The 22369-nt window shown below is 43.7% G+C and overlaps 1 long non-coding RNA gene across 1 annotated transcript in view; it reads right to left on the bottom strand.

The window, feature by feature from the left end:
- The window catches only part of LOC117803724, a 43826-nt gene extending 24330 nt beyond the window's left edge, over window positions 1–19496 (bottom strand). Inside the window, exons 1-2 of the long non-coding RNA XR_004627703.1 lie at window positions 19366–19496; window positions 18678–18800 (exon numbers count right to left, since the gene is read on the bottom strand). This is a non-coding gene — a long non-coding RNA (uncharacterized LOC117803724). The remainder of the gene's footprint in view (window positions 1–18677; window positions 18801–19365) is intronic.
- Between the last annotated feature and the right edge of the window lie 2873 nt (window positions 19497–22369).

Below are 22369 nucleotides of genomic sequence, written 5' to 3'. Positions count from 1 at the left end.
TCTCCCAAATGTCATATTCTCAAGGAGACCTTCCCTGACCACCTGAGTTAAAATTGAGCCCCTCTTGCTCAGGCTCCAGTGATCCCCCTTTCTTGCTTTAGTTTTCTCAGTTGGTTAAGCATCGCCTTTAGGCTCAGGTCATGATCCCAGGGCTCTGGAATCGAGTCCCGCATGGGGCTCGCTGCTCATCGGGGAGCCTGCTTCTCCCTCTGCTCCTCCCCCTGCTTTTTCTCTCTCTGTCAAATAAATAAAAATCTTTTAAAAATATATCACCATTAAGCATTTCACTTTTGTTCTTTAAATCTGTGTCCCTGACTAGAAGGAAAGCTTCATGCGGACAGAAGCTTTTTCTGTTTGCCCGTTGCTATACACTTGTCTAGTGTACAGCAGATACTCAATAGATGCTTGGTGCATGGTGGATGGATGGATGGATGGATGGATAAATATAATTGTCTATTCCTACCCTCAACTAACACAGACAAAAGTAATATGGAACATCTGAAATTTGTCCATAACTGATTGCCATTGTCATATCCTCAGATGTCTATCGGTCTCTAAATTTCATTTCTGCTCCAGAATTCCAGCCCACTTGAAAATCTATATCCAGGTTTGCTTCTTTCACTTATTCCTCTAATTCCCTATCTACTCCCTTTTCTAGGACATCCAGAGCTCCTCTCATAGTGGCTGTTCTTTAAACAGGAAGATCACAGCAGTCTGCGTTTCAGTTAAACACACCCTCCCTATTAAACCACTCCAAGGACTAACTAATCACTGCCAAAACACCCATAAGAGTGTGGTCTTCTTCAAATGGGTTTTATAATCAGTGGCAGTAATGGGGGGGGGGGTAAATTATGGACGGCAGGGTTTCCAATTTAAGTTTTAAAGTTTAAGTTGCCTTCCAAGAGTTAAATTAATCAAATCAACATATAATAGGGGGTGACAGACATGACTCTGAGGCTCAGTGGAAGTCTCTTTGCCACAGCCTGGTTAGTAATATTAACATGTCTAAAAGGAAGAATGTGTCAGCAGAGGGAGGTACAAAGAGAAGATAGAGTCGGATGGAGCAATATCCAGCAGGATCCATTGTGTGTCCAGTGTCCAGAATTACTATGTTTAATGCTTGATTTATGCCAACTCTGATATCTATACTGACTTACCAGGGCGACCCTCAGACTGAACCCTGGGAGGGTTTGTTAAAGCGTAGGTTGCTGGGCCTGCCCTAGATTTTCCCCTTCAGCATGTTGAGGCATCCCCAAGAACCTTGCATTCCTGTAAGCTCCCAGCTGTTGCTGATTCTGCTGGTCTGGAGAGGCACTTTGAGAACCACTGGCTTATGTGGATGTCTCACCAATGTTTCAGCAAAGAAGTTCCCCACTACACTTGATTTCAGAGAAGTTAAATGAAATCCCCTTCCCAACCACAATGGATACCAAAAGCATGAGAATTGAAGTAAAGCAAACACAAAAGTAATAACAGGTCCTATAAAATGAGAAGTGTTCGCAGACTTAGGAAGTCGATTTCAACCCCTAGAAGGCTGAATATTTCATCCCGAGCACTGAGCCTGTCATTGTGATTGCCGCCACCCAGTATATAGTAAAATCCAGATATCGACGTACCCCGTATAAATAGTAGGAATAATAGTTCGAGACTTCATAAATAGTTGTGTTTCTATCACAAAAAACTCCAACTATGATATGTGATTATTTATTATATATTTGGTAATTATTGCTTATTATTTTTATTATTTAGTTTGTATTTTTATCTTGTATTGTATTGGTTTATTACTACATATATCATTTACCACTGTGCTATTATTTTATAATCAAAGGATTATGTGTCAGTAGTTGTTCAGACAGTGGTATGTATTAATTTATTCTCTTCAGTCCTCTCCACAACCTTATCATTATTCCACAGATACAGAAACTGAGTCTCAGAGAGGTTAAGTGCTTTGCCTTAAAGACTCACAGCTCCTAAGCGACAGAGCTAGGTTGCAATGCCAGGCAGTCTGGCTCACCCTTCCATATTCTTGATGACCACCTTACTCTATGGTCATATGATAATTCAAAGAACTGTAGAAAATGCATGTAAGCATCAATTGATTATTCAGTAGGTATTAATTTTTGTTTAAGAATCATTAAGAAAATTTGCACTTGGAGAGACCATTTTATAAAATGAAACAATATTCAAGAAGCTCTCCTGTTCCTATTAAATATTATCTGTAATCGATCACTCTTTAATAGCACTTTGATGGTTTCCTCTGCCTAGCTTAATTTCTTTGCATTTTTTTTCAGAGAACACATTGACTCTAGCTAAGTCGGTCTCCCACCGACTTACTGTATCTTCTTCCCTAATAATAATAATGATGTGTATTATTATAACAAAGCAAACATTTATTGAATTACACAGCTCTTAGGTGAATCCCTTGATGAATGGTCACCATAGCCCACAAAGGAAGATGCAACTTATTTCCAGTTTACAGATGGTCGGAATCAGAGGCTTTTAGAGTTTAGAATGACTTGCCTGAGATCATATGGCTAATAAGTGGCAGAGCTAAGATCTGAACCTGTCCTCTCTTCTGACTCAGAGGGGCAAGCCTCTCACCCTTCTACCACATGAGAGTCACCCACACAGATTTCAGAGATGCAAGCGCCGGGTACAGAGCGGGATTGTGCAAGAGAGAGAGGGCACTGGTTCTGCTCACAGCCTCTCTGGTTCCTGGGCCCTCTGTGACTTGAAGCAAGGCTTATCCTTCTCTGGAATTCACTGTGCCCTGTGGTTAATGGGCAACAGCCCATGAGTTCCAAAGTCTATCCGCAGCCAATGCTTGCGCCTCCCCTTCTGGGTTTTTATTGACGTCAGCTCCCATTGTCTTGACCTCCTTCCCAACTCACTCAGATAGAACACTTTCAGCCATAGGCTTTCCTTGACTCCAACTTCCCACCGTCATTCCCCAGCACTCTGGCACTGAACACGCTTCCTTACCCTGCATTCCATCAACACATAAAGGCACAGGAGAAACGCTCCATTATTTTGCAATGATTCAAATATGGCTTCATAATTTTCTCTATTTCTTTTTAAATCAAACCTATCAGTAAATTCTTCTATGAGGGGAACAGAGCCTTTTCCTTATTATAACCCCAAAAGTCTCAATGAAGGTATCAATCAATTAAACTGCAAATTGATTAAGGAAGGACTCCTGCCTGCTTCATTTCTTCTCCTACGTTGAGCTGAGTTACACTCCAGTTTCCGTCAAAGAGGAGTCAACACACTAATGTTTGTTAAATGTACTGGGAAAATGATGCCAACTACCAATTTCTGTCTCACAAAGGTTTCTGGACGTTTCCGAACTCCGTCTCTGAGATTCCAAATATTTTCAAGGATTTGCTTTGCCATGTGGAAGGTGTGAATCTGAAATGCTTCTGTCACGTCGTTTCTAACCGCTCCCCCTGTCAAGGTCAAAGTGAATACAGGGCTGGGGGTGGGGGTGGAGGTGGGGGAGGAGGTTGGGAAAAAAGAAGAACATGTCATATCAACATTCAGATTTAATTCAGGAGGTAGAGACTCCCCGCCAGCTGGGATTTGGGATTCCAGAGGAAACAGCTGTTTGGAGATTATAGGAACAAAGGAAGTTTGAGTCCGGAAGGAGTGCAGGAAGTCGCTTTAGTTCCTCTGAGTGTCTGTTGTAAGTACTCTTCATACCAGGCCTGTGGGGCCTTCACTCAATGTTCCCAGAGACAAATTAATGTGAAGACAAAAAACAAAAGAGAAAATAAAACAACAAACAAATTTTTATTGGATTCGTTCTTTGGCTCGTTTTAAACTAGTGGTTACTGATTTTGTAAGCTCAACTCACAACCCTGTGCCTCATGGAATTATAACCCCCCCCACCCCGGTAGCAGGCCATGAAACGTTTTCAAAAGAGCTCCCCACTGTGGGAATGAATTTTTGTTCACAAAAGATACTGCGTTTTAAACTCTCTGCCTCCCACCTACAGCCTGAGATTTCTCCTACGAAAATGTCTCTCCCTTACTTGTGCTTGCCTTCTCGCTCTCTTATTATAAAAAAGAATTCTTTTAAAATATCTAGTAATTAAAGCTCTTCATGGGTGCGCTCACCCATTGAGAGGAATCCTCTATGTATGAAAAGGTGTCTCCATCAAATTCTAAATCTGTTTTAAAACACACACACACACACACACACACACACACACCATATTATTTTCCTGATTTTTGGCAGTAAGAGAACTAATTTTGTTCCAACACAATGTGCATGCATTTTCTTTTCCCTTAGTGGCTTTATATATCCAAGCTACATTCGGGGGAAATTTTCCATTGACCAGAACAAGTCAGAGCAAGATTAAATAGCTACTTACGTTTAAATGTATTTCTTGTATTCAGTCGTAATTTGGGTTCCCGATAAATAGAGTGAGAAATCAGGACTAAGAGAAGTGAGAGGAAACAATGATAGGAAACAAATGGAGTTACTTTCTTTTTTCTTTTTCTTTTCTTTCTTTCTTTCTTTCTTTCTTTCTTTCTTTCTTTCTTTCTTTCTTTCTTTCAATTGTCTCCCTGTTACTTGGAGGGGAAAAAAAAAAAAACCAATGACAACCTAGACAACACACACAAGTCCATGTCTGCTAATCGGGCTGTGATGTGTTTGACTTTAATTTGTGCAACCAGCCCCCTCTCAGGACTTGTGCAGATGTCATGTCCTTTTAACATCAGCAGCCACTGGCCTCATTCTCATCCTCTGAAACAACGCTCCCTGGAAGAATCGTATAACCAGCCAGGACAGGGACGCGGCCCTGAATTCAGGCAAAAGCAAATTGTGCTTGTGTCGAAATATCTTTCAGTGAGCTGCTTTCACCTTCCGGGGTAGGGGCTTCCACACAAGCCGAGGTTCTGCTGAAGAAATGACTGAGGAGAAAAGCAACAAACAGGGTTGAATGGGTCCATTTCAGGAGTGAGTGAATACCCGTCTTCTGGATGTGAGCAAGCTCAGTGTGCAACTTCCTTGTCCTGCAAGAGCATGGTGACAAGACCCAACCCTCCACCACCCTCGTTGCAGCCATTCAAGTTAATTCCTCAACTGCCATCTTGAGAATCACGAACATAGGCCACTTGGTTTGGAGCTGTCCATGACAGAGCCCTGGAATAGAAGTTTCTATTGGTTTCCAGGCACTGATCAGAAGTCAAAACACGCACATCCAGAAAGCCGTCTCCTTTCTCATGGGTGAATTTGACTCTACTCCCCTCTTTTATTAAATGTCCTCCTCTCTTTTAGAGGCAAAGCTCACCATACTTAGCTAATTATTGATAACTCTGATGTTGCCTCAAGGTCAACAAGATCTCTACTTTGCTTCCAGTAGGACACTGGGCATGACAACCAAAATGATAATAATGATAATAATAAATGCAGAACTCTAGACGCCATATGGTCCAACCATGGCATCTCATGAGAAAGAAACTGAGCCAGGGAAAATTGAGTGCCTGGTCAAGCTCCCAGACCAGAGTGGCAGTGCTAGGTGGGACCCATATGACCCATGAGCCTTTGCTATGGCCCAGGTGCATTTCTCAATCAGTTTTATCTACATTGGTTCTCTTAGATGAGACCAAAAGCTAACACTATGGGCCAAGAAGACAGATGAAGGTGGGCAGGAGAGGGTAGAGGGGAAAAGGGAAGAGAGTCAGGAGGGCTGCAGGGAGACCTGCGTAGCACAGCCAGAGCAGAAGAACGAAAGAGAGAAATATTTGCCTTTATATTATCTACTCTTTTTCCTACAAAACTACGTTTTAAGGCTCTCTTTCTTTTTTTTTTTCCTTTGCCTTGGATAGCAATAATTAGTTGTGTCAAGATGACTACTCAAACGACAATGGGATTTCAATGAGAAAAAGTTGAAGAATAAACTATTATTTGGGCAGTTTTGATCAGGTTGTCTTTTCCTTGTCACATTTTAAATGATTTATGAAGTTATATGTGGGTGTCTATTGAAGAGGTTAACATATTTTAAAGCCCTTTCTTTCTTATTCCTTTCCATCTCCAGTACATAACAGTTTGTAAGATTTTTCCCCCCACTTACAGTTTGGTTTAGATAGATTCCTAGGCCAGTTAAGCTCATTTAAGATCCAATGTTACTTGCTCTAGACATTAGCCATCTTAAAAAGTTTTTTTTTTCTTTTCTTTCTTTTTTCTTTTAAAAATTTTGGTCAAGTAGTCCAAGCCATGTGTCATTGTACCCAATTCTGCATTCCTTAAAATAATTTCCTTGGAACATTAGACAAGTAAAGGTGGTCTCAGAAAAAGAGATACATGGTTTAAACAAAATGGAGAAACAAGAATAAATGCATCCTCCACTGAGAAATCTCATGCTATTTTGCATATTAAAAGTTCTGGGAAGTTCTACATTTCGTACAAGTCTTTGACTACATTTCATTCAGTTTCAATCCAACGTATTGTAGCCAGGATCTCCTTTTCCCCCTAAAATGTACTAACATGCTTTGGGATCCGTGCTCCCCAGGAAACATGTTGGGAAATTTGGGTTTAGCTGATACGTACACAAATTCAATTGTATAAGTAGGATCCACTGTCTTCCTCCAACAAGAAAAAAATAGCTCGTGGGGCTCCTGGGTGGCTCAGTCAGTTAAGCTTCTGCCTTCAGCTCCGGTCATGATCCCAAATCCTGGGATCGAGTTCTGTATTGGACTCCTTGCTCAATGGGGAGACTGCTTTTCCCTCTGCTGCTCCCCCTGCTTGTACTCACTCTCCAGCTCTCTCTCTCATAAATAAATAAAATCTTCGAAAAAAATAACTTGAAAAATAAACGCACTAAGGGTCAGTGTGCGGAACATCGAAATGCCTCTTTGACCATATGAGAAAATTCTAGCTTTCAGACAGGGATCTTAGAACACTTTGCCTTAAAAATAATTTGGAGAGGAGTGAAACTGACATAATTTAGTGATGATTCTCAACACCCATCACATGTAGCCCTGCAGCTCCTAACTCTCGCTTTGTAATCAGAATCTGAGAACACTCCTGGATTCACACGGGTTCTGCTACAGTGGATTTCAAGTAGCCGCTGGAAGAGTCATTTATAATCACCATACCTGGAGTTCGGTATCTGGGATTCTTGTACTGATTAGAAGGTCACGTAAGAAGGTTGTGTCTATGAGCTAGGCAAGCTAGGCACCAGTAAGGTCTTGGAACGGCACGGGAATTGTTTCTCTTTTATCTTTTATTAAAGGGGATCAGGTGTTTGCCCATATGAATTACACTCCAAGCAACATGCAGTTCTATTCTGGAACATGCTCATAAACTAGAAATATGTCTGTTTAAATAAACATAAAATCACAAATATCCTGCAGCCAAATAAGACAGTGGCGTTTAGGAGTAAAGGCGGACAAAATCCATTTACTTTTTTCCCTTCCTGAATGAATGACTCAACTTGGAGAATATCGAGATTCTCCAAGAACAAAGCACCGATAACCTCAAGATGCTGATGTTTATCACCTGCTTCAGTCTCTAATTTGCATCCTGCGAAAAAGCACATGAAGGGGGGGTTTTGTTTTCTTTTTCAAAACACTCTAAATATTGTCCCTGAAGTGACACCATTTTATTAAAGAACTCAGGCCAGCATCCTTGCTTGGAATAATGTACATTCTTTACTTCTGAGTGTTCAGCTGCACTCCCGTTTTCTTCAAGTAGGCCTGCAAGGGAATTATGAGTTGCACCAGCCTCGCTGTTCTTGTATCTACTTATTTTGAAACCTTTCATTTGTAGTGACAGCTGCAAGGTGTCCCTTCAAGGATTTTGCTTTTTTGATTTATACTTTTATACACTCAAATCTCAATTGAGATATCCGAGCTTCATTCCATTTTCTGACCTTACACTATCAAGCCGGAGTGACCCCCAATCTCTTAGGACTGGGCTACATTCCAAACCAGGTTATGGAAGGACAAGGGCAGAGAATCAAAGCCACACATCACCCCAGCCCCAAGGAGACACTTCATGTAAAGCCGAGTGAAGGCCAGCCAATCCGCAGACCTCATTTATTTGCCCACGTGAGAATTCTCTACTCTCCACCCTTTGAACTTTTGACATTATTTTTGAGTGTGTGTGAGTCCTGTTTATACCAACCACAAAAGCCGGACAGATGCTCAGTTTGGCATGGAAATTGGCTTCGTGGAAATAAATGTTCTTTCTTTTCCTATTTTTTTTTTCCTGGTGAGGATGCGCACTGCTGACATGCACTGTAGTTGCTGACATATTGGTGAATATTCCATGCATCTGTTTCTGGTTATTGTTCTCTTCATGACACACCTGTCATCGTGCCCACGCAGTGAGGCGTTTCAGATAATAAAAACCCCTCCGAGTCTGGTCAAATGGACGTGGTAGTCAATAAGGCTGTGGGCTAATGTACCTGGGAATCAACTGAGCATGAGCGCCTGAGCACTTGGGGGCCCTCCCCAGCCCCCATTTGGGGAGGCTTGTTTTCACTTAGAAAGATGCTATCTTGGGACAGAGAGGAAAATAGACTGGACCGGCCTTCCCCCAGAAATCTTTTCCAAGTCTTCATTCTCTTGGAATACCCAGTCTGATTTTTAAGGGGAGGAAATATTCACCTGGTTAAATACAGGTTTCAAAATACTACTCCCGTTGGTAGAGGAATGTAACTTCTGGCAATTGACAATGTATCTTTCTTTGTTACTGAGTGTGGAAGTGGGTGTTTATTACTGAGTACGATGCCTGGATATGGTAAGCATTCAGTATACCAAATGGTCCTTCTTGTCATCACCATGGTTCTAACAACGCCCCCCCCCCCGTGAAATAGACATATTTTTACGTCCTCGGTTCACACTCGCTCAGGGGGCCAAGTGACTGGCCTCGCCCACATCACACATCCGGGACCTGCAAGAACTTGTCACCTCTCCCCGACGAAGGAGAACCAGCAGTGGCATCTTTGCTACAGAGGCCCAGGGATGAGGACAAATCTTTGTAGTGTAAACTAGATTCAGGGGAGGTTTATGACAGGCTAATAAAGCACTAAATGACCCCTACCAGTGGTTTAAATAACAACTTAAGTTTTGGTCTGGGCTATTTCTATACACCAATTTATGTCCTATTGAAGAGTTACCCTCCTCAGTGAATGAGACCAAGATTGAGAACAAAGGAAAATAGCATCCTTTTTCTTTTCAATAGTGCCTTGTAAATGTTGTAAGTGTCGGATGAATTGTTCTATTTATAAGGCCTTTGTTTTTCCTTACTGTAAACTCTTAAGGACACTCCATTGCCCGGCACAATTCAATATGACTGGAGCTCACAGGGGTCTTGATCTCTGTACAAGGCACACCGCTGGAGTGATTTATAAACCACAGTCCCAGAGCATCCCAGGACCGGGAGTGAATTGAGGCTTCTAAGTGAGCACAAGTGCTATGAATTCCAATGTTAGACCAGCACAAGCAATGTCCCTAAACTCATTTCCTGCAAGTGAGAATGGGGATGTGGTTGGAGGGAATTCGGGGGAATGGCAAACCCCAAAAGGAATGAGGTTGGTACCCAATTAGCTTCTTTTCATATTATGGGTTTAGGGAGGCCGAGTAATCCCAAGATGGCTCCAGTCATTTTCACGTTGGCAAAGAGGAACAATATCTCTTTTTAATAGTGTGAGGTCGGAGGGAAAAAGGCCAGAGAGAGGAAAGGGGAGAGCAAACCAAAGGAGGATTGTGAATGCACATAGTAATTCCCTGGGCATGAACATTTTTGCAACCAAAAAAAAAAAAAAAAGGAAAGAAAGGAGATTAAAAAATTAATAACTTGAATGTGTGATCAATAAAAATAATTATCATCAGGCAGCCCATTTTTCATAAAGCACTCCATGGCCTGAAAGTAATTTCTGACATAGATAGAGAAGTAAAGCCCTTGAAATGCACATTTCCCAAAAATCCTCTCTTTTAAAAAAAGTCTTTCCTGTTCAAATCTCAATGTGTGTGTGTGTGTGTGTGTGTGTGTGTGTGTGTGTGTTTTCTTCCTGTCTTCTATGCTCAACCGTTTGGTCTAAAGACAGTCAGGGAGCTAAATATATATTAATTAGAACTCTTGGGGCTGGCATCAGTGAGATACAATTATACCAAACGGATGCCATTCCGGGCTCTGATAGCTTCATTTAAATTCCTGAATAAAACATGAAATATCTTTAATGAGAAATGAATATAGTTGTCAGGAGGGAGTAGTTCTGATATTGTTACTAGTTGAGATCGAGAAGATGAAGATGTAATGTGAATACCTTCCATTTTATATAAAAATGATGGTTGTTAGAAGAGACATATCCCTCTTCTGAGACATCATGTGTGCCACAAAATCGAAAAATTAGAGCCTAACAGCACAGGCTCCTCCCGAGGAAGCACAGCTTTGGAGTTTCTGTGGATTCTCTCACACACACCCGCTCTGTCTGCTACCAGGAGAAAGGATCACCTCCAACAGCATCGGCCAGAGTGGACACGTGCCGCTCCGTGGAGCAAATCACCGCTTCCTTCTAAGAAAGAGTTGAGTCTGATTCCACAGCCATAAACATATTTTGTGGAGAGCAATAGAGATACAGACATGGGGACTGATCTGCAGTCCCTGTCCTCTTCAAGACCGCGCTGCTTGGCGCAGAGGGAAATGGATTCATAAAATCACTAAAATCACACTGTCAAGGAGATGAGATGCACGTGGCTTCCGGCTCTGCTGGGAGTCTTCTTTGATCCCAGGCCCTGGAAAGCCTGAGCCTGAGCCCCAGGCTCCAGAGATAGCCTCTTCACCTGTTGGGCTGTGGCTAGAATTTTCTTCTCTTCTTTCCAGGGGCTTCCCTTTATTCATCGTGTCTTTCATAATTAAACTAGCGGCAGCTACATTCAGGCTGCTCCTGTCTTAATTTCAGGTGAACTTCAAGCACTTTAGAAATGACACCAACAATAGCCAGAGTTTGCTATGCCTGCCACTGAAACAGAAGGGTCAGGTCCTCAGCCCCGGAGACTGGGAGGCAAAGGGAAGCAGAACTTGCAGGCAGGAGGGTCTATTTTCTCCCCATATCTTCCATCACAGCGGTGAGCTGTTCTTAAAGAGAGACAAAATACCACTCAAGTCCCTTTGTTCTAAGAGACTAGATAGGACTCCCACTTTATAAAGTAGATGGAGAGGACAGGTGATCAACTGGGGTTGGTCAGTTAATAAAGATCTTGTCTTCATGATACTCAACGCAGGGTTCATTGGACAAGCGAATGGGTGTGCCCTGGGCTGTGGGGAGGCAGTGAGCTCCTGGCAGTAACTTCAAACAATGTGGTTGTGCGTGGAGGCTCTCCGGGGACTGTCTGCTCCCAGCCCTGAAGTCCATCTCACCCCATGGGAGTGGAGTCTCAGATGCTGCTTTTCTAACCCAGCTCCCGGATGAGCCTGGTGTTGCCAGTCTGAAACATACTTTAAAAGCAACAAGCTCAGCAGCAGAGTTCTCCATACTCTTCCAGACCTCCATGTCTTTCTTTACATTGCTATCTCTGCCAAGACTGACCTGTTGTCCATCTGTTGGGGTATTGCTGTGTTCTGTGTAATCTTTTCTGAACACTTCTTGTCTCTCGAGCCCTGAAAGACCTAAGGGCATCTTTCTTGCTAAGCACATGCAACTTTTTTTGTTGTTGTACTTACTGATTTGTCCATTGCTGCCAGATCCACAAGATAGAAATCTATTAGATGAAAGATAATACATCTTATGTGTCTAACCCAGTGCCTGACACATAGTAAGAATTCAAATAAACATTGGAAATAATATTTAGATAGATAGATAGATAGATAGATGACTGGATGGATGGATGGATGTTGGATGGATGGTTAAACATACGGATGGATGGATAGATAGATAGACAGGTAGCCTGATAGATAAATAAATGATGGAGATAGGCAGTGTAACCCTCAAGTTTTTCTAGGTTTATACTTCCCTGAGTAAAATAAATCTAGAAGTTTGTTTTGCCCTTGATTGCATGAAGTCAAGAAATCCAGATAAGTAAGAAAAATGCATTATTTTTTTTTCCTTCCACAAGACCCAATCACAATTTGACTAATATGCTTTTACTTTTCACTAGTGACTTTTACTTTCCAAAATTGATTGCTTCATCCATTTCTTTCCATGTTGTCTTTTTGTTTTGCAGATTATCCTGTAATTGTTTTTTGGTTCAGGAATGGATCAATAATAGTAGTAACAGGCTTGGCTAACTTTTACTGAGTTCCACAGGAACTGTTAGGAGCATTTCCTATTTGTTAACTCAATTCATCCTTCCATCCACCCTATGCAAACAATGAGCATACCCCATGGAAGAAATGGAGGAACAAATGTACTGAGAAGTTAGTGTTCTTTGCCCAAAGCCCACCAATCCTTGTACATGGATGATGACTTATTCTTCATTTCTACAAAGATCAAAGCAAGGATATGAATGATGAAACGGCATAAAGAGAGAGAGATTTTGCAGAGAAAAATTGCCCTCATCCTGTCATAGTGAGGCAGGATGCCCAAATGGAAGAATCTTTGCTTGAAATAGTTTAATATAAAATAACAAAGAAAGTATCTTCACCAATGATTCATGCCTAAATTTTAAGCATTTGCCAGCCCAATCAGGAGCCTTGGAGAGTTTGCTCCTCGTCTTGCTTTGGGGCTGCATGTGCTCCTCTCTCTGTGTTTACAGGATGGACGTGTCGTTTAGCCATGTGGTTTCAGAGGAGCGTGTCCTTGCTTTACCACCAGTTCACTTTGGCCTTGATGTCTGAGACTCACCCAGCTCCATCCCCCCAGGCTTTCCTCTCTCATCGTTCTCTTTCCCACACAGTCTCCTTTATCAAGCAGGTGCAGCTGTGGCTCAGTGTGTGAGCTCAGACTGAAGGGTCCCTGACACTTGGGGACCCCCATGAGTTACAGCCCCCCTACTGGTAGTCCTGTTTAATCCAACATGATTGCAAGACCTGTTTTCCTGTTACCCATTTACCCACTGGGGCTGGAGCCCTGAGTTCTGGCCTGTCATCTGTAGGTCTTACTAATGCTATTCCCTAAGTGGGAGTAGGAAGGGTACAGAGAGGTGCACTGTTTTCTGCTTCTAATCCTTCTGTTGCAAATCTGCATGAGCCCCTTTTCCAGGGAAGTTGGACACCTCTGTTTATTCCTGGGACTTGCTAAGAATGGTCTGAAACAGTACATCAGAGATTCTCAACTTGGAAAATGGTGGAGCCGTAGGACGGCCTCACTAATCGATCGGGGCACTTTGCCCACTGAGCTGGACGTGGCCCCAGGACCCTCTTCAAAATACTGCGCCTGGCAACTTCTCCAGGAGGGTTGGAGTTGATCCGTCTCTGCAATGCCTGTCCTTCATCCGTGTCCTCCTAGCTTTGCTCTCACAGCCTGCCCGCCTCCCACTAAGGATCCTTCCCTGCTGGGACACCTGTAATCGTGTCTGACTTTAACCCTCATGCCAGTCCAAACCACGGTTGCTTTCCCTTCCCCTGTAGACCCACACTCATCTTCTCAAGCCAGGTTGGGGTCCTTTTGCCCACCTAAGCCTGAAGTTCTCCTTTTTATCTTTCTTCCACATCGCTGCGGACCCAGCATGATTTTCTGGCCAATCTGCCCAATTTGGGCCAAGTAGCTAAAATAACTATATAAAGAGTGACCCACCCAAGGAAGACACTTCTGCCGTGTGTACTCTTACCCAGATTCAGCATTAGAACAACTGGCGATCATGTAAAAGTCCAATAATGACAATAATTAGTGCTTAGGGCATGTATCCTCTGTGCACAGCTGAGCGTGGCACAGGAATTATCCCACTGGACAGTGAATAAATTGAAAGGTAGTTTACCACATGACCCCACTTACCTCTGTGGATTCAGCCCTCACCTCAGCCCCCTTGAACCACATTTTTCAGTTATTTTGAGCTAAATAGACTCTTCGTGCTTACATGTGTCTTACTAGGCAGTGTTTTATTTTATTTTTTTAAAGATTTTTTTTTTTTTTATTTGAGAGAGAGCAAGAATGAGGGGGAAGGGCAGAGGGAGAGGGAAAAGCAAGTTCCCCACAGAGCAGGGAGCCAGATGTGGGACTCAATCCCAGGACCCTGAGATCATGGCCTGAGCTGAAGGCAGATGCTTAACCCACTGAGCCCCCCAGGTGCCCCATGTCCTACGAGGTGCCATTTTACAGATGGGCACACTGAGGTTTGGATGGAAAGTAGGATTGCGCAATTAGAATGTGGCAGAACTGGAGATCAGAGCCTAGCTTCTATCTAAACCATTGGTTTTCGCTTCCAAGTTGTACTAGGAAAAAAAATCTTTCCACATTTCTCCATTTCCCAAATGCCAAGAAAGAACATCTTTAAAGCAAAAAGGCTTTGAAGGACTGGAGTTGTACATAATGGCTATCTATGAAGACTTCCATTATCCAAGCACACTGGGGCCCTGGGGACAGTTCTAGTTCTCTGTAAACAGTGTTCTAGACAGAAAAAGGGAATCATAAATGATCCCCAATAGCAAACATATAACCTCAAGGTTTTTGTAGTTTGGTCTGGGACACCAAGTGCAGACATCACCTATTTGGGGTATGAGACCCCTGGGGCACAGGGCTTTTTGCTGGAAACTGTTCCTCATCCTGAGGGTTTTTTCTATTTCCTCCTCCCCCCCAGAACCAAAGTGGGTGGTGATGGTGTTGGACTCGGGGGTCATGAGGTGGAGACAGAGCTGGGACTAGAGGAAGGTAAGTAAGGCATCTGCCTTGGGCACAATATTTGAGAGATAATTAAAGTAATACTTTAATGCAGTATTTTTAAAAATCAAAATTAAGGCAAAAACCCATGATGAGCAAAATTTCAAAATTTTAAATAAGCATAGTATCCGCGTTCTGATTTTTCGCCTTGCCTTAGGCTTCAGAATGGCTCTGCATGGCAGTAGGTGTAGATGAAATTAGGGAAGGAAATTTAAATTTGGGGGGAGCTAATAAAATCTTTACCAACCAGGGTCTTTCTGAGTCAGACCCAACCAGAAACATTGTTTCAATTATACTAAGAGAAGGCAGAAAATTGAAGTTATCCAGAGTGGGGTTTTCTTAAAGATTTTATTTATTTGACAGAGAGAGAGAGAGAGAGAGAGAGAGAGAGAGAGAGAGAGCTTGCATGAGCAGGGGGAGGGGCAGAGGAAAAGGGAGAAGCAGGCTCTTGGCTGAGCTGGGAGCCCACTGTGGGGCTCCATCCCAGGACCCTGGGATGATGACCTGAGCTGAAGGCAGATGCTTAACCGACTGAGGCACCCAGGCGCCCTCCAGAGTGGTTTTTGTGCATTGCATTTGTTGGTTGGGTTTTTTGCTTTTTGGTTTTTGTTCTCTGGGAGGACTGGACTTCGTGGTTATAAAGAAGCAGCAACTGGTCTTTCTCCCACCAGTGCAGGCAAAGCCACTCTGGGCCCCAAACCTTCCCCACCTGCCTCAAGCCCTGAGCAGAATCTTAGTGTTTCTAGTTATCACTGTTCAGTGAGTAAGACTGTCTGCTTACTTCTGAGTAATCAAACGTTCTAGCCCAGTGCCCGAGCTCTTAGTCAATTGAAAACTTCTCTCCTCTCTGGCTCAGGATTCAATCTGTGGACCAGGAAACTTGTGTGAATAAAGAAGCCAGAGGGGCACCTGGGTGGCTCAGTCAGTTAAGCATCTGACTTCTGATTTGGGTTCAGGCCATGACCTCAGGGTCGTGGGATTGAACCCCGTGCCAGGATCCTCATGTAACAGGGAGTCTGCTTGGGATTCTCTCTCTCCCTCTCCCTCCATCGCCTCTCTCTCTCTCTCTCTCTCTCCTTCTCTTTTTCTCTCTCAAATGAATAGATCTTTCCCTCAGCAACTCTGTCCACCACTTGTTCTTTGCTGCTTAAGACCCACTAAGGGTGGAACATGGTGGGCAGAAAAGGTGAGGACCAGGAAGAGAATTCTGTGGTGGGGACTTGTAAATCTGGCCTGGATGGCTTCTGCGTGTGGCAGAATCCATATGCTGAAGCTTTTCCTCATGGAAAAGCACCTGTTGGGGTGAGAGTCTTTAGATCCTTCTTCTTGTTCATGGTCTTCATCCCGCTGTCACCTCCATGTGGGCAAAGACTTCTTCAGATGGCCACGTAAGGCACCCACAACACTGTCTCCAGTGGCTCCAAGGCCCCTCGCATCGTCTTCTTGGATGGATCTCTCTCAAAAGGACACAGTCCTGCTTCCCTACAAGAGCCCACTTCCAGCCCCTGAGGAACTCAGGGTCATGGGTCCAGCCAACCTCAGATGCAGGCACCTTCCAATACAGCCCTGTGTCTTAGGCCCAATGCTCCCCAAGGGTCCCACTGCCTCTTGCATTTATTTGGGAGGCTAACATCTGTCCCTACCCTTGACACCCACCCACATGCACCTACAATTGGCCCGGGTCCAACTTTCCAAGTAGATCGCTAACGTACCTGCCATTTAGCAGGAGAGAAAGGGAAGGACACTCTCTCCTCTGTAGGAGTGAGGGCGGGAGTCACAGGGGGCAGACACTGCTCTCGGAAAAAAATCCTTCAGCTTCTCAATGAATTCTTAGCCTATGCTGACATAGTCTATAATTGTTCCTGTAATGTCACACCAGAGAGTAATATATAGAAAAGGTGTATTTTTAATTCTCCCTAAGTAATGCAAGAAAATTCATATATGGCTGGACTGTTTGTTTTAAACATAAAGTATCAGATAAAAATAAGCACAATTCAATATAACATTATAGAAATAGTACCTTTCCTACATACAGTGTGACATCTTATTTAATGAAAGTGGTACACACACACATACACACCAGAGCTAAATTCAGATGGAAGAAATAAAAAGTGAAACACCAAGCAATGATCTCAGATCATGTGCAAGTAATTTCTCTCAGCCAGATTTATAGATTTTTCTCTCAAAGCTAACTTCCATTAATTAATTTCCTCTCCTCTTGCCCTCAAGCAGAACTCTGTTGATTCATGCTTAACCTACTACACGCTGAGTCTCCCACCTAGTCTTCCAATATGCGTGTTCTCTTCCCTCTTCTAAGCCACCCTGTATACGTTTGCCTAGTCAATCTTCCTAAGTAAAAGTTGATCTCGTATATTCCCTCTACAACCATCAATGGCTCTCTAGCATCTACTCAGTAAAGTTCGAATATCTACCCATGTTTTCCTTCTGGGACTTCAATTCTTGTCCCCTACATACAAATTGTCTCTACTTGAACCAAATTCATTGTAATGCAAAACAGCCACACCTTCCTACCTCTGCAACCCAACAGATATTTAATAAATATGGTAAAGAAGGTCGAAGTGTTCATGCTGTTAAGATATAAAAGAGGTAGTGTTTTAGGTATAAAGGATATTTCAACAAGGTCCATGAGTGTAGCCCTATTATAATTCCATTCAACTGCCCCTTTGTGTGTCGATTGTCCTAATTCATTGAGAATTTGTTAAGGAAAAAATCTGTGCCTTCTTATGAATGTAAGCCTTGTAATTGGCAGCCAATAAATACTTGCAAAGCAAATAGATAAATGTTACCTAAAGTATAATAATTATATTTAAAGGACTGAAAAATAATAACTGATCTAAAAAGTGTAGAGCAAATTAAATAGATAAAACAAGTAGGTAGGTGATTTGGTCAGGACAGGTTAAGTTAGCTGCATAACAAAAAGTCCCAGCCTCTCAAGGGCTTATTGCAACAAAGCTTGATTCTTGTTCCCACAAAGTTCGCTCTGAATGCTCCAGGTTGGCAGTTCCCTAGAAGACTCTCCTCAAAGTGGTCACCTAGGACTGGATTCCTTCCATCAGCTCGCTAGCCTTTAAGTCTTCCTTCAAGTCCTCTCTTGGGGCCTCCACATCCCTCCAGCTAACAAGCAAAGCATAAGAACATGAAGGGATCTCCTAAAATGGGTGGGACTAGGACGCAGGGACTTTCAGAGTTAGTCTGGGTGCATCTGCCTGGTGTGCATTACTCCCCAAAATATTCTATCAGGCTCATCTTCCATCTGGATTCAAAGTGGACTGGGAAACGTGGCTTCCCTTGTACAAGGGAAGGGGAGGAAAACCAGATTTGGTGAATACTTACAGTCTCTCCTACACTAGGTTTTTCTGTGTAGCTTTAGAGCCAGCAAAGAGCCCCTCCATTAATTTTACAGGCTAGCCTTAGAGAATTTCACCTGACGGGGGATTGTATTAGTTATCAATGATTGCATATCAAGTTACCCCAAAATGTGGCAGTTTTATACAACAACATTCCTTATTCCACAGTGTCTGTGAGTCAGGCATCCCAGTGTGGTGTGACCTCACTGGGTCCTCTGGCTCTGGGTGTCTCCCAGGCTCCCAAGGTGTCAGCCAGGGATAAAGGTTCCTCTAGGTTCAACAGAGCAGTCCATCGGCTTCCAAGCTCACACAACGGCTGTTGGTAGGATTCAGCTCCTGTAAGTCCTTACACTGAGGCCTCAGTTCCTTACTAGCTGTTGGCTGGAGGCTGTCCTCCATCCCTTGAGATGTGGGCCTCTCCACAGGACAGCTCACAACATGGCAGCTTAGCTCATCAGAGGGGTCTGAGGACCACGCTTTGAGCAGCAAGGACCGAGCAGAGTGCCTGGCATATGGAGACTCAATGAAAACCGTTCCCTTACCTCAGGAGTCCTCACACTTGAGCGGCCATCACAAATACCTCCGAGCTGTGCCACAATGAAGCTTGCTGGTCCCCTCAGCCTGGACTTTGGGACTCAGCAGGTCTGGGACCGGGCCAGGATGCTCTAAGGATAGTAAATGAAGAAGATATGCCACTGTCCTGCCCACAAGAAATTACAATTTATAATTTGTAAAAGAAGGTTTCCCCTGTCCTCTTGAGGAAAAGCTGTTTATAAACCCAGCTACTGTGAGCACAATGCATTTGGAGCTATTAAAACACAGCAACAAATGCCTTAATTAGGGCAGGAACAGGGAGTGGTGCACATCTCTCAGGGTCCCTCTGAAATAGCTTCTCTCACTGACGCAACCAAAAGTTCCTTTTTACTTTATAAACATTCCTGGAGCAAGAAAATTAAAGTCCTCCAAAAATGAGATTATGAACACTAAATGCTATTTATGACTCTCACAATAGAAGCTATAGTAGAATTCATTTTAATCTTGTCACTTAATAAATGTACTGCAGGGGCTTTCCCCCCCTCTAAATTATTTCAAAGGGCTTCAAAATACCAGCTCAAATATACACTGAGGGGAGGCACAAAGTTCCAGGAGCTACAGACAGTCCCAACCCCCACCCCCACCCTGTCCCCAGGAGCCCAAGTTCAGAAGGCACAAAGGCAAACTGGGACTCACCCAACCACGTTCACTTCCAACTCAGGTCTTTTCTTGTTATTTTCTCTGCTGGAACATTCTCCCCTCTGAAATCTGCCTGGCCCCCATCTTCTCTCCAGTCTACCATTCCACCTGAACTGATTCTTCTCCTGGGAGAGTAAAGATATTCAATTAGACTGGGAGATGTGGGAGGTTTTCCAAAAGGACCAGATAGCAAGTTGGGGTGGCATGTGAGGAATAAGAAAGCACCTTCCAGATGTTGAGGGAGACAGTGGGTGGTCCAGGCAGAAAGAAGGGCTAGGTGAAGGCTCTGGAGGCACACCAGGCATGGAGGCGCATGTGAGTATGCATGCTGGTGGGGACGTGGTGCACAGCCATAAGGACTCAGGGCTGGCAGAGGGCAGACCGTGGGTGTCTCACGTGCCAAACTAAGGTGCTGGGGCTTCATGTCGAAATCTAAAGGACAAGACTGAGCAGGAGGGAGGCATCATCGATGCATTTCCGGAAGGTGACAGTGAAGCAGAGAACAGAACCCTGGGGCCCAGAGTTAAGGAAGGGCTTCCGGTGGAGAGACAGCATGTCCATGCAGGCAAGAGGGGGTGGGACTGAGCAGAGACTCAGGAAGCAGGCCCATGGGGGTCATTCCTTCCCTCAAGGAAGTGCAGCTGAGCAAGTCACTCACTGAAGATGAATTCATGACCTTGTTCACAAGTCTTTCACTTGTGCCAGGATGAGACTATTCCTGGATGTTTTGATCCCAGGTTTGAAGCCTAATCTGTAGACCAAATCCTCCCCTTTTTCACCAGTTCCCAGAAGTCCTCAGATGCCTTCAATTGTCTGATGATCCATCATTTGTCTGCTGTCCCTTCTCTTCGCATAGTGACATGTCTCTATTTCTCAAAAAAGCTAAGCTCATCTCTAAATCAGTTTACAATTTGCTGTTCCCTCTGCTTGGAACACTGTTCCCTGTGATTCTGGCATCAGTGGTTCTTTCTCACCATTCAACTTGCTGGACTATGCCTTCCTCAGGAAACCTTTATTCCCAGGGCACCACATTGTCAGCTTTTCTCTTCTCTGCACCATCATCATCTAAAATGACCCAGCATCCTTCTTTGTCACAGTGTTTATTCTCCCCATTCCCCTCAGTAAAATGTCTGGGTCATGAGAATACAGTTTTTCCTCTGACCTCCTCATTGCTTCAACCTCCATACCTTCCACAATGCATGGCTCATAGCAAATGCTCGATAAATGTGTATTGAATGAGTGACCTGAGGACCCAGAAAGATGGACAGAATTAACTTAGAAGATGTTCTTTGCCAAGGAGTCACCAATTCGGCCCTTCCCCCAAGAACATTCCATCCCTGTCTTATCACATTAATTCACTGGCAATGAGGGAACAGACTAGCATCATTATAAGAGCAAATTCCTGGGGTGGGGAGGGAGGAATCTCTCCCCCAGCAGGTTACTCCCAGTGGATGCCAGTTCCAGCAGAGGGAACGCTCACTGCTCACTTTTTCTCTGGGCAAGGTGCATATCAGTGCGACAGCCTCTGACTAGAACAGCTACCTCAGAGACCAGACAGGAGACATTAAAAATTAAACAACCGAAGAGTCGATCGGCTTCCAATCTCGGGTTTATAGACAGGAAAATGCTTAATGACAGGTGGTCTTTCTAACAGAGGTGGCCTCTGAGAGACATTTCTCTTGATTTTATTTTTTAATTAAATTTTATTTTCAGTATTTTGTCCCTTTTTTCTGCCCCTGCTGGAATGATATATAAATGATAAAAGGCTCACCACTGTTCCCAGAGCAGCCCAGGCCACCTCGCCATCCAGCTGCAAGGGGAGGAAATCTTTAAAGACGGTTCTGTCTTGGAATTCTAATGTTGCCAAGTGGCATGCATGGATTCTCATAATGTGGCCCCCCCAGCCGCTGTTCTGAAAGCTAAAGGGTACAGTTCTTCACCACGTCGTACCAACAGTCTACTAATTACCCTTTCCGAGCCCTGCGAAATGGCATTCTTCCTACTTAAACATCTCTACCATCCGTTGCAAGACACACCAGTGAGTTGAGTATATTTTATTTAACATCTATCGACTGTGCATGAAGAGTAAAACTAGGCTCCGTCCAAGGCTTCCTGTACTGTGTGGCATTAAGATGAATATATTCTGACTTTAGAGTAAGGTCATGACTAAATCGAGTATACATGAATGCAGGTGTGTATACACATATACACATAGACAATGTGGTCATTATTGCTAGGAAACAAGTGTCTTGTGTTCTTATGACACTGCTTTCTTTCTAAAGGCTGTGATCTCCTTCAATGCTGGAACATAGCTATCACACTCTAGTCATTTTATAGACACCAAATCTATAGCTCAGAGAGGTTGAGTAACTCACCTAACGTCACACAGCTAGTGAGTGCCAAGCCGAGGTTTGAACCAAGGCAGTCTGACTCCAGAGACTGTACTCTTTGCTTCCTCCCAAGTCTGGAGTGTATGGATGTGTCCTGGGGAATGAGGGAAGGAGAAAGAAAAGTAATTTGGGAGACGTGACAAGAGCTGGGCTGTGCAGGCTGTTGGGTACTGCTAGACGTCATCTGGACTTCACTCTGCAGGTCATATGGAGATATCAGGGTTTGGATGAGAGATCTTTGAGTAAAGGGACTGAGAGCTTTAGTCCTCCACGTCATTGATTACTATCAAAAATTATATGTATGTATGCTCTGTTATTTGCATATTATGACTCTCCCTTTACTAGAATGAATATGTCACGAGAATAAGCCTCTGAGGACCATTCTCAATGCCTACAACAGGTCCGGCACATGTAAGGCACTTACTATATTGAACACATGACCCAGGGACAATAGGTTTAGAGTTCCCATTGCTACCCCAAGCCCAGATCACCCGGGTTCCTTGAACAAAACACACTGCAGGCTCCCAACCCAGTTCTACTACAGGGACGTGGATCAAAATGGTCTCCTGGGGTGCCTGGGTGGCACAGCGGTTAAGCGTCTGCCTTCGGCT

Source organism: Ailuropoda melanoleuca, chromosome 9 (assembly GCF_002007445.2).
Source record: "Ailuropoda melanoleuca isolate Jingjing chromosome 9, ASM200744v2, whole genome shotgun sequence".
Lineage (NCBI taxonomy): Eukaryota > Metazoa > Chordata > Mammalia > Carnivora > Ursidae > Ailuropoda > Ailuropoda melanoleuca.
This window is presented reverse-complemented; position numbering and strand designations above follow the sequence as displayed.